Genomic DNA, 13,817 nt, shown 5'->3' on the forward strand with positions numbered 1-13,817 from the left:
GGACCGAAACGTCCTTAAACTACAAAGGGGACCGAAACGTCCTTAAACTACGAAGATGGGACCGAAACGTCCTTAAACTACGAAGATGGGACCGAAACGTCCTTAAACTACGAAGATGGGACCGAAACGTCCTTAAACTACGAAGATGGGACCGTAATGTCCTTAAACTTACGAAGGGGACCGAAACGTCCTTAAACTACGAAGAGGACCGAAAGATGTCCTTAAACTAAGAAGATGGGACCGAAATGTCCTTAAACTACGAAGGGGACCGAAACGTCCTTAAACTACGATCTGAAGATATTTTTTTCACAAAAGTGTTGAAAAAAAAAAGAAGAAGAAAACTGAAGTTAAATTTCTTTTATCCAAGATGGGCATTCGTGATCTACATGCTCCATCTTGAGGGAGGGTATTAGGAAATAATATAGGAGTCTATATTTAGGAGATATACACTTTAAGGAGTTTGAGTTATATTAGGAAAGTGTCTATGTTTAGAGTTTGATCTTAGGTAGGAAAGTGCCTTAAGCGGTCGTCAAGTTTGTGAACAATATAAATAGGTTGTTAAGCCATAAAAATTATACACCAAGAATTATTATCAATGTAGACGTTCAATGCTTCCGCGTTTATGCTCTCCTCTCTCTTGCTCGATCCTTAACAAATACCAAGGAATGGGGAATTAACTATGGACTTGGAGTTTGTTTCTGAGATGATTAACTATGATGAGAATACATGGAATCTTACCATTCTTAATGATAACTTTTCCCAGGATATTGTGGAAAAGATCACTGCAATTGTTCCAAATGTGGAAGATGAGGATATCTTAACATGGAAGTGCACAACGGCAGGTAAATTCTCTACCAAGTCTTGCTATCATATGTTGGCAAATGATATTCCGGTATCATCAGCAATAAGTGAATTCCCTTGGAAAAAATTTTGGTCATTCACGGAAATCATTCCAAAAATTCACATATGTATGTTGAAACTACTGCATGGGGGTATAGCAGTTAAAGTCCATGTCAACAGATTTAACTTGCAGAGGGATAATTCATGCACGTTGTGTAAATCTAACGATGAAACTATCTTTCATCTTCTTTTTGACTGTCCCTATTCCAAGATGGTGTTCCTGCAAGTATCAATGGAGTTTGATTGTGCAGGATTTAATGATTCTCCTCTTAACATCATCAAATGGTGGATGGAACAGAACATTGATAACAACTTTATTCAAAGAGTTTGTATCATTTGAAATATATGGAAGTTAAGAAATGACATGATATTTTCTGGGCACGTCTTCTCTCAAGCAGTCATCATCCACAAAGCAATGTCGGATTTTAATCTCTGCATGGAAAACAAATTACCTTCTTCTATCATTCCTTCAAAAAATCTAGGGAATCAGCATTGGTCTCCTCCAGAAACAAATTTTGTGAAGATTAATGTTGATGCTGCATTTATTCCAAATAATGGAGCCGCTGGTGCAATTGCTCATGATTTTGAAGGAAGATTCCTAGGATGTGAAACATCGACGTTTTGATGTTACGTCCCTCTATTGGCAGAATCGATTGCTTGTAAGCTTGGTGTTTCGCTGGCAAAGAGTCTTGGTCTGCAAAAGGTGGTGATTGAAGGGGATACAAAAAACGTTACTGATGATGTTAATGGTGTCTCGAGGGAAATTACGTGGAGCATTCGATCAGTGATCCTGGAAGTAAAAAGAGATGCGTATTGTTTTTCCAGTATTAGATTTGAAAATGTTCCTAAGAATGCTAACTTTCTAGCTCATAATTTATGTCAACATGCCATGAAAGAAAATGTAAATTGCAGGTGGCATGCTAATTCTCCACCAGATTGTATTGCTTCAAACCTCAACTTTAATGAGGTATCTGAATAAAAGTTGCGGGCTTCTTTAAGCCCGTCCTCCCTTAAAAAAAAGGTATCAAAATGTATACAAGACAAAACAACCTTCACTAGAGTCACTACATTATTTATATCCTCTTAAGCAAATTAGTACCCCTATGGCAGCAGTTATGGCGAAATAAAACAAATAAACATGAGTAGGATAAAAGTCTCTTATATTCTTTTCAAAGAGATTGTAAACAAAGAATAATATAGAAAGATTTGGACTTGGAAAAAGAAAGAACTCGAATCTGATAAGAAAGGCACAACTATCTCTATAATAGTGTAAATGTTAATTGAATAGTAACTCGTCCCTCTTATAAATAAATAAATTGATAATCCATTTTATGTTGCTAATTATTTAGAGAAATTTGCGTCCGTCTAATGAATAAATTGATCATCTATAATAAAATAGACACGTGGATAATAATAAATAGAAAAGTGATTTTGGTAATAATTTTTAACAAGCATTTACAAATAATTGATTGTATCCTCTTTCTTCCTCTACACAGAACATTTACAGAAAGGGGAAAACCATCCTTCTCTAGCTTAACTGCCCAGATCTTTTCATATCTGGGCAGTACGTTTAGTTTTCCTTAATTATTAGTTTAGATTGATTGTGTAGAACAGAAATCAGAAAAGAAAAAAAATCTATAAACCTAAAATAGCCGCCATGGATTTAGCTTTCTTCACCGACTAAATCCCTGATCCATCACCCCTTCAAAGCCTATTGGGTCGCCTGCTTGCTGATTTTTGTGATATCCCCTTCTTTCCTGATGTTTCTATACTTGCTTAGATTTTGCTGATCGATGAGATTTGGATTTCGTGGAGATTTCTATGCCCTGAGCTTCATCGATATCATATGAATCATGGGTTGTAACCAATTTTATCACTTCTTCTCTTCATTAAGAGGTAATATTTTAGGTCAATACCCCCTCAATCTCCTCTTCAGAAAATTTTAAGAAACTTTTTTGCCATCTATCTCATATATGGATGCTAGATCTGTTAATTAAGCTATAATCCTCCCTGTTTCCCAGAGATTAATATTTTGATTTGCTGATTTATATAGACCCATTGAATTTAATTGTTACCGGACCTATATCTCAAAATAAACCAAAAATTTTCGTTTAACTAGTTAAACCTTGATTTTAAGAGCTTGTTTGCTGCTTTGATGTTGGTTGTAATTAGTTTCGTTATAATCAGTTTCAGCTTTTACTTTTGTTGCCTATCCTTCTTAGATTCTTTGGGTTAATGAAGCCTAGTTGTTGTTTCCTGTTCGGTTTCTTTTGACTGTTTTGAATGTTGTAAGGCATATAGCTCTAACCACCAGTTTAGCTTCAGTCTTAGAAGTTGGTTTAGTCATGTTGGTTTTCTTATCTATGCCATGTGTTGGTTTCTCCAATGTGTTTTTTGAAATTCTGTTCTGTTGCTAAGGTTTAACTGATTCTTTTGGTTTTTAGTTTTTCTACCATGGATATATTGTTATCCTGGTAGTTGTCTCTTCTGATTTGATTGGTCTTTTTGGGAGATAATTTTGAACTGGATTTTACCTTAGTCTCTGTGATAACATTTTTGAGATTTAAATTAGCATCCATGATATTAAGCTCAGCATATTTCCACTTTTTCACCAATGCTCGGAGTCTTCTTTCCTAAATATTTGGTATCCAACATCAGCTGGAAGTACATACTGCAACCTCACATTCACCTTCATATTCCTATGGCAGCAAGCACAAAATCCAATTGGTATGAATGGGTCGATGAATCCATCACCTTTACTTAGTTTTTGTTGGTCTCATTGTATTTTCCTTTCAGAAAAATATTAGTGTAGTCGAGTCGTATTTGTTTCTACTCCTTTCAGTTCAGTATCTTTAGTATCTATTTAGCAGTAACAGTCTTTCGTTGTATTTAATATCTATTCAGTTTAGTAAAATTTTGTATTAGTAGTACTAGCTTTTAAATCTAGATCCCAAAGGGAAGAAGTTTGGATACTACTTCAACTCAAATTCAAGACTAAATATCAGGTTGAAGATATGGATAACACAGGAGAACAAAGAGGTAGACAGTCCTCCTTCTCGGATAATTTGCATCGACACCGGTCACCAACATCCAAGCTCCGGACTCATATGGGTCCATCAAAAACACAACTTTTATTGTGGAAAGCATTCGTCGAAGGCCTACGAACTTTTGACATCCTCATCATCTATCCCCGATGCATTTATAAGCCGAAGAATGATTATCACATTTTGTTTCTCTGTCATGTTATCGTAATTTATGTATTCCAATCTTCGGGTATTTAATACCTTCTTGTAATAGACCCTTAGTAGATCAATAAATATTATGCTTCAAAAAAAAATTGATTGTTTAGAAGAACGAACTTAAAGATGAGAGAACATAACGATAATATTGGTCTTTATTTTCATTCCACATTGTTTCTTTGTCTCTCTAACAATTATTTATCGAAAAAATAAGAAGAAAAACATATCCAATTTTGTTAAGAAAAATATTTGATTATGATAATTATTAAAAACGACATTTTCCTATTTATAAAGGACAATAAAGAAAAATCAACATTCGCTCTCACTAATCAGAAACGAAGATCAACATTCACTCTCACTAATCCTCCCTAACATGGTTCCCATCTGAACCTAGTAAAAAGCTCGACTTTTATTTCTCTGTCTTTCCCGCCTCCGTCATTTCTTTTTCCGACTTTTTTTCTTTCTTTTCCTTCTTTACACCCTTCTGTTTAGTGATGGTCCGATTGAAAAATCCTTTTAGTTTGATTACTCCACAACAATACGTCTTTTCAAAATCACCATCTGTTTCATCAGAACTAGTTTTAGTTTGGATAAACCATCCATAGTAGAAGAAGAACTAGAACTAGACATGATCAGAAAGATGAAGTCGAAGAGAAGTGTGTTTGTGATTAGAAAAGAATTGTGTTTTTACCTATATATATATATAAAGAATTACATTCGGTTCGAATAAAAATCACATGAGACCATTCCGACTCATACATTTTGACCAACTCACACTTTTGGTGTGCATGCAGGCCATGCACATAGTACCATTCCAACTCGCACTTAAAATGAGGGATACACCCTAATAATCTCGCGATATTTCGATATCTAACCCATTGTTCAATCTTGAGGCGGAGAAGTAGAACCAAAACGTGCACAACAACTTACAAGCACACTAGATAAATCAGAGCCCAACGAAAATGTCGCAGAACGTATGAATTTCCATCCATTGCTCCGAGTAAATGATTGTTTGTAGTCTCCCACAATACGAGAGTGCCTGACAGTTTGTCATAATCCAAGGTGCTTTCTTTATGGACGCATTTGTTTTCGTATAATTAAGTGTTTCCCACCATTGCACCTCTCTCATCTCCACAAGAACATGGATTCATGGACCACAAATTTTACAGTCTAAATGAGACGATTAGCTTTTGTATATGATGAAGTGATCTTCAGAGATTTTGGTAGAAATCCATATATTATTTCTATGAAGCATTTTGGATGTCCAAAGGCCAATAAGTGAACTTAAGATGGTGAGGTTAGAGGGGGAACATTTTGTAAGGACCAAGCTTCTTTGTCTCTATAAAAATGCCATCCCCACATGCGTGATTTATCATAGCCATCATAAATCCCTCCTCAAATCCCAAACTACCCATTTTCCTAAAACAGTGATCCCCAGGCAAGTTTGATAATGTTTTAGGTTTCTCAAACTTGAACTTGTGCATGCCATAGTCTTGTGACCAAATCCGTAGGTGGTTCAAAAGAAAATGTCGTGTGCATCGATAAGCATGGTATAAAATCTTAAATGACGATATCAGTGACCCGAATTCAAACTCATTAACACCAAATTATTTACCGATCAAAATAATATTAGAGAAGTATCAGCACGATAGAATTCATTGTATGGAAAATCATGATTCAAGATTTGAACTGACCAAATTCTTTTGGTAACATGGATCAACCATTTGTCCACATGGTCAGCAGCTAAAATTCAACTTCTATTTTGGGTCCTTTTCAATTTATATCCACAAAACGAGTGTACCAATCTAAAGCTAAAATCCAATTTTATCAACAACTAGTTCGGATCGTGCGAACCCATCTGGTTGTTGTTACTTGTTGCCCTCAACGAACACTAAAACATGCTAGTATTATGATTAAAAATGCTTCGTCAGTGGACAATAGTTTTTGACAGCTATATACAACAACTACACAAAAACACACTGAGAATAAAATAGAGGGAGCGGAATTGGACCCACAGAAATATCTTGTTATTCGTGGGACCCATTTATGTATTTGTCAGTTAGAATTACAGTTGTACTCACGTGAAATGGCGGGTGTTTTTTCTTTTAGATATGCACAAAATTGGTTAAAAAGACCGAAATCAATAATTCATGTGTGAAATGGATAGTTAGATTTTGATACTGTTTAAATGGACAAAAATGTAAAAATAGCCAGGATGTAACCAGTTTCATCGTGACCATTTTTAAATATTTTTTCTTATTTTTAATTTACACAGGATGTATACATTTTCATCCTTACTACTTTTTCTTTGGCCATTTCACCTAAACTATTTTTTACTCGTACATTTTAATCGTGATTTAAAAATATTTGGACAAACGATTCATTTTCCGTTTGATATGTCGTCCATGTGAAGGTGCTGGAGGGTGTAATCGAAGAAACAATACTGTAGAAGGAAAGGAGATGCTCGTGGTGGTTCATAAAGACACCCCACGCCTTTGTGCAGTTTTTGCCAAAGACCAGCTTTTAAGCCAAGTTTGTACTGAGAAGAACATTGCCATGAATAGAAAAAGAAGCTCAAGGAAAGCTGTCTTATGTCGTGTAAGCTCTACAATAAATATCTTATGATCAAGAGATATGATTGTGACTAGATGGGTAGATACAAATCAACAGGTAATGGGCTAGTTGCGGTTATATATATGAACCTAGCTTCGAGTAACACTAGGTTTCATTAAGACTCCAAGGTGATGCCTTAGAATTAGCTCAAAAATTGGTAAGGAGTTCGCGTTGCAAGTAGATAACTCATTATGAGTAGTAGAACTCTAGACAACCAAAAAGGATTTGTTAAATCAAGATTGTTAATAGGGGTATCGGATTAGTTGGAGATGTACCAAAATTATAATAAGACAAAACAGATTTTGCCTTGGCTTGATACACCCCTACCAAACCTGACACCCCCATTAGCAGCCTTGTGTTAAATAGATCAAATTTTTTCGAAAGATAAATAAATCTAATTGAAAAAGATATAATATCTTTTTCCAGAGCTGGATAAATTATTTTTTTTTTAAAGATTATAAAAAGTTATTTTAATACGTTGTTTTCTATTTAGCTTTTCACTTTTCAACTTCGAAAAGCCACTTCTTAACCGATAACCAGACACACTCTTATAACAAAAAATAAATCCGCAAATCTAGGAAAAAGAGAGGTTTAAGTATAAGAAGCCTAAGACATATCAACAAATCTTTACTGGCTAAGTGGTACGGGAGATAAAAACATCATTTTGGAGAAAGATTGTTTGTGAGAAGACAAAGTCAGAGGAGTTTTGTTTGGTTCCTCTTCCAACTAAAGAATCAATGGAAAGAAGTATGTTGTACGATATTCTTAAAACTAACAAGGATTTCTATGAAGTTGTTACCAAAGTGAATAATGAAAGGAGTGTTAGGTTCTAGCGTGAATGGTGGATACAGAAAGGAGTTCTGAAGGATAAATATCCTAGATTGTATAAAGTTAGCAGGCAGAAGTTTGCTACACTGGCTGAGATGAAAGGAACTTTTCGGAACTTCATTTTCTCTAGAGAGTTGGATCCAGCGGAGCGTAGTGATCTGTTAGAAATTAAACATGATTTAAGAAACATATTGTTGGTGACAAGAGAGGAGGATATTATCGAAGGTTTGTGCACAACTAAGGTATTATTCAACAAATTGACTGAAGCTGAAGTTGACTGGGATCATGACAATATAGTAAAAAGCAAGTATGTTCCACCTAAAGTGCATTTTCTTATGTGAGATACTATGCATGATTCAGTTCCTACTAGGGTTATGCTTCAGAGCAGAGTGGTGACAGTGAATTGTAATATTTTCTTATTATGCAACAGTCAGGTTGAATCGCAGCTGTTTTCACTACATTGAGAGAAATATGGTTTTTTAGGAACATCCTGGTATTTGGAGAAGAAGTTGAAAATCTGGAAAATATTAAACAGAAGATTGTATTCTTAAATGGTGAATGTGAATTCATACTGAAAAGCTTTATGAAGAATGAGGATTATGATCTTCAAATTCTGAGCTTCTTTGGATTAAAATAAGCAAAGCTTATGCTGCTAAAGTAATGGAAGTTCATTTCACTTTGCCAGATCCTCCAACAATCTTAATCTGTTGTGATGGGACCTCTAAAGGAAACCCAGTTATGGCGGGCTATGAGTTTGTTGTAAGAAAAGGCATGGAATTTATTGTTGCAGTAGCAGATGGAGTTGGAATAGCTACAAATTTCTTTGTAGAAATCATGGCCATAATCTGTGCAGGAGAACAGACAGTGCAAAATAATCATCTGCAAGTATGTTTCAAATCATATTCAAAATCTGCAGTTCTTGACTTCAATAGTAAGAAACTGCCCTGGTTTGTTACTGCAAGATGGAATAAAGTATGTCCTAAGCTTAAAAAGTATGAAATTGAACACAGTTATAGAGAAGTAAACTTCAGTGCGGACAAGCTTGCAAAAGAGGGGAGCAGGCTTAATAAAAACTGTGTAAAGATCTATTATGAGTGTAGTACACTCACTTTAGAATCTCCTTACAAAACCTACTATAGATTTTACTAGGTTTCATTTGGAAATTTTTCCAATTTTGTTTTGATTTCAGTCCTGGCTTATTGGATATTATGTAAAATCCCTGCTCTAATAATAGTTAATAACACACATTTTTGATTGAGCAAAAAAAAAAAAGGTTGAATCGCAAGATCATCTTTTCTTACACTGCAGCTGGGAAACCACTTTTGGGCTACGTTTCTTAACTCTTTACAGGTGAGGTGGGTGTCTAATGAGTTTTTAAGGGGATACATGCAGAGCTGGAGATTAATGAGAGTTTCAAAAAAAGTGAAACTTGTCTGGCACCTCGTGCCTTTTACAATCTGTTGGGAGTTGTGGCTTGAACGAAATAGAAGAGTTCATGGTGGGAGGCCAAAATCAAAAGAATACCTTTTGTGTGCTATAAAACTTGATATTTGCTTGTGGAGTTCTTCATTTGAAATTTTTAGAGGCTACTCTATGAACCAAATCTTGTTTCAATGGGGAGAAATAACGGATTTGAGATAGGTCTTCTTTTTTTTAGTTGATACTTTTTGAAAATAAGGCTTATATTATTGGGCCTCCGTTAGTCTAGGGATTCAGTCTCTTCAGGGACAAACTCATGGTGAGTAGCTATTTCAATGACTGAATTTCTTAGATTAACATCGGCAGAAGGAATTACAAAGTTTTTTTTTTCTTTTGTTGATTAAGGAGTTCTTTTACTCCTTCTGTAAATATCTTTTACATATTTTTCTTTTTAATATATCTTTTCTTTTTCTCAAAAAAATAAATAAAACAGAAAACAAATCGGAAAATGGGTCATTTGTCCAAATATTTTTAAAACATGGTTCAAATGGACGAGTAAAAATTATTATAGGTGAAATGGACACCAAAAAAATAGCAATGATGAAACTGGATTGATCCTGACTTTAACTTAAAAAATAGCAAGGATGAAACTGGATGCATCCTAATGTAAATTAAAAATAAGAAAAAATATTTGAAAATGGGTAGGATGAAACTGTTTATATCCTGGCTATTTTTACATTTTTGTCCATTTAAACAATATCAAAATCTAAATATCATTTTCACCAAGAAATTGTTGATTTTGATCTTTTTAACCAATTTTATGAAATTAGAAGGAAAACAAAAAGTAAAAATGACGGAGCCGCGTTATGAATTCTCTATAATGTTGAAGAGGACTTTCGAAGCTTGATACTGCGGTTTTAGTATCATCGGAATGAACTTTGAAGCCCCTAATAAGGACCTAGTATTACAAGATGAGAGAATTGACTTTGAAGAAATTTAAGGTTCCGTGAATTTTTTATTTATTTGGCGCCATAATTACCATAATCGACGGCCAATTTAACATTGTCAGTGGCATCAATATAAAATAGAAATACTATAAGAGTATCAATGTGAGATGAAAGACATAAATGACACACTATTTGTCGTGCCGTGACAAGTGGTCGCCATTAAACTAATCAGAGAAATGCTTCGTTAGCTCTAAAGTACTAAGTTTGGTTATTTTATGACCAGCGATACCTTGTAGACAAAGCTATTTGGCATATCGAACATGCAAAAATGAAACCGTACGTCTATCTTTCTTTGTGTTTTTCTTTTCAATGTCTTTCCTTGAAAACAACTTAATTTTTGTTTAATCAGATTAGTTATATATCTAACGAACGCATATCAAAAATACGAGCTTTCTACCACCATTTCTATGTATACACCAAGCGTAACGTAAAGATATGTATTTGTGCATCATCCGACCAAAAAATATATATTTACAAATTAAAATTAATTTTTATTAATTGATTCTTCACGTTACTGTCATGAACCCACTGATTAATGGAAAAGCAATCCAAATTGGTGGAGCCGATAATAAAAAGATGCTCGGCCGAGGAGAAAACTTTTGAAACAAAATCTAGAACTGATTAAATTTTCATTAGAGATGTCACTGTTTAGCCTACATTGTTTGAAAGTTACAGCTTAATTTAATTTAATTTAATTAGGTCAAATATATCTTTAGAATTTCCTTGACTTGATTGAAAGAAGATATAAGAAGATCATGTATAAACATCAACACTAATTGTTGATTGATTATTGCATTGAACCTAAAATACTAGGGCCTGTTTGGTACAGTTTTGAAAAACAGTTTTCAAAAATAGTTTTCCACTGTTTTAAAAACATACCATTTTTTCCTTGTTTTCATTTTCTAAAAATTGTTTGGTAAACTGTTTTTGAAAACAAGGAAAACCAACTAAATCGGATCAAATGTAAAGATTCGTCTAAGAGATAGTGATATTAGCCATGACTCACTTGCAGTCATTCCCCATCTCTTACTTTGTTCTGAAAACAAGAAAAGAATAAAGAAAAGAAAAAAAGAGAAAACACAGAAAACAATAATTTGTTGTTTTCATTTTTTTGTTTTTAAAAACAGAAAACAGATATAAAACATTTTCTGAAAATGTCCTTACCAAACGCGTTTTCTCCTGTTTTCTATTTTCTCTGTTTTTAAAAACAGAAAACTAAAACTGTTTTTGAAAACTATACCAAACAGGACCCTAGTCTTTGGGTTCTGTTTTGTTATCTTGGATTCTTGTTGAGATACATGACTTTTAGGTCTTAAACAGTGGAGCAGGAATATGACATTTTGAAGCTGTGACAGCAGGCAAAAATAACAAAAAGAAAACAAAAGATAATAATGTCTGAGCCCAGGTTCGAACTGGGGACCTCTAGTGTGTGAGACTAGCGTGATAACCGACTACACCACCCAGACAGTTCGTTGAGCAATCTTAGCAATGGTGTTTACCTAATCTCCCTCCCAAACATCTCCTCCTTGAGTGTTTTACGCTTGGATGTGCAATTTTGTCACTTCTCCCCCACACACTAGAGCTGCTCGGCCACCGTTGGCAGCATATGGTATGCCTTTAATATCTGGACAAGGACAAGCTAATTGCCAAAATTTATGATATGGCAGGTCATTTTGCAATGTGTAATACACGAGTAAATGCCAAATCTGACTCGGACATCTTTCTCGAAATCAAAACGACTCAGTATTTTGTCTGATCTAGTCTTTACAAAAAAAAATGTCCCCATGATCAAAATTAATTGTCCACTAGGTCCTCACCCAGAATTGCAGTACTCAAAATGTGTGCACTGTGCAGCAAAATTGCCAATATGAGAAACTCTTGCTGCAAGTGTACTCCAAACATAGAATCAGTCAGCTAGGCTACAGTTGATCTCATACTATCCGTTTATCTGCAATTGGACTTCTTATCTTTACCAAAAGTGCAATCCTTTTTGGTGTTTGATCCGTTTGACATCAGTGTGTTGTCCTGGCCTCGTAGGGCAGAACCCGGTAGGGCAAAACTTTTAATGATGTAACATTGTATTTAAGGGGTATCTTTGGGAAAAGAAAATCCAAAGAAAATGGACAATTATGGTCTCATGAACACCAAATCCAAGAGGATGTGGTATGATAACCAAGAATTAGTGTAATGCCTAATTTGTGATGAAAAGAAGTATTCCCTCCGTTTCACAAAAATAGACTGATTTTATGTGTAATTTGTACATGAAACCAGCCTTTTTTTTAAACGGAGGTAGCATAATTTTTTTGCTTTAGAGTTTTAGTTTTTCTTATTTTCTTCCCTTTATAAATTTTATTATAGTATTTGCAGAAAAAAATAACCTCACGTCAGAAATTAGTTGGTTTTCAAAGTTTGAGAGTGTTTATTTTTTGCCGAGTCGTCATCTAAATCTGATTCGGCGCAAGTCAGATGTCAGACTGTTTGTTTATTATTTGAGTGAGATCTGACTCAGGCATAACACATGACTTGGACCTATTTGAATCGAGGGATAGAATGTTTCTGTCTTTCTGACGCATGAGACCAAACCACTGACTCACATATTTTTGAGTTAGATGAGTTTGGTCTGACTCAAAAAACAAACATATTGAGTCAGATCCAGACGAGTCATGTGATATTGTTGGAAATTTTGGGTTAAACAAGAGGATGAAAACAGAAACAGAAAATGGTGTACCCCTGACTTCAAGGCTCTTTCGATTCTTTTAGACAATAATTCGACCTTTCCCAATAAGTTTGGCGAGTACAAACGGTCTCTCGAATTATGCCTTCAGGATTCAATGAAGCCCTAACACCGTAATCGAATTCAAGGATTGTACTTCCTTGACCCGACCAAGAAACACACTATATAAGGTTCTGATGATGCTTTTTAGAGAAGAAGAAAACAGATTGTTTTTGATGTGTTGGAATGGGAGAACATCTTCGCTACTTATAGTGATATTCATGCCTGTTGGTAGTGTCGTTTCATCACCAACAGACGCTTCCAAAAGCCATTAATGGTGGCTTATGGGAAGAGACGCGTCTGTTCAATTTTGAATGGAAACTTCTAGGTTTTACAAAGTAAAACCAGAAAAAAAATTCCACGAGACGCTGTCTCGGACTCTGCTAGGGGGCGTTGCCCCTAGACTCCCACGACCTGACCGGTCAGGTCGATCACCGTATAACTCTGCGTAGCGGCAAACCTTGAAAGTATCCAACATTCTCCCCCTATTTCAAAAAAATGTGAAAAACACAAAAACACAAAGTAAAAAAAAAAATAAAAATTTAATCAGAGTGGCTGCATCACTAAAGTGACTGCCTACGTACCCGAGTGGGATCAAGCCAACGTAGTTCACGCTTAGTTTGGGAAATAAGCATCATCGTTGAAACCAATACATAAATGATAGGTATCTTTTGGATTTGAACCTTCACTTAGTGTAAGAAATTCAAAGCCTTATCGAGGTTCAGTGGTGAAACTAGTCTTGAACCAAGTACCCCTAATGATAAAACTGGAATTTCAACACATATTGATTTCTGAGAATAGTGTGTTCTGTAGCTCGCGCATTAATGGCCATGTGCTTAAATCCTGGATTCATGAGTCTTCTTTAGAGAACGGTCTTCTTCTCTTAGAAAACGGCCTGATTTCCATACTCATATAGGTAAGTCTCGAAGGTATTTCTGCGAGACACCTTGTGGTAAAAGTTAGACTTATTAAGGATTTTCATCCATCCTGTTTTCTTGCAGAAAACCAACATTAATTAGAAATGGGAAGTTTTGTATT

At 35.0% G+C, this 13,817-nt stretch overlaps 1 non-coding gene across 1 annotated transcript; it reads right to left on the bottom strand.

The window, feature by feature from the left end:
* Positions 1-11,398: 11,398 nt before the first annotated feature.
* TRNAV-CAC lies at positions 11,399-11,472 on the bottom strand. The gene has a single exon. It is a non-coding gene; the product is annotated as a tRNA-Val (tRNA).
* Positions 11,473-13,817: the final 2,345 nt, after the last annotated feature.

Source organism: Papaver somniferum, chromosome 4 (assembly GCF_003573695.1).
Source record: "Papaver somniferum cultivar HN1 chromosome 4, ASM357369v1, whole genome shotgun sequence".
Taxonomy (NCBI): Eukaryota; Viridiplantae; Streptophyta; class Magnoliopsida; order Ranunculales; family Papaveraceae; genus Papaver; species Papaver somniferum.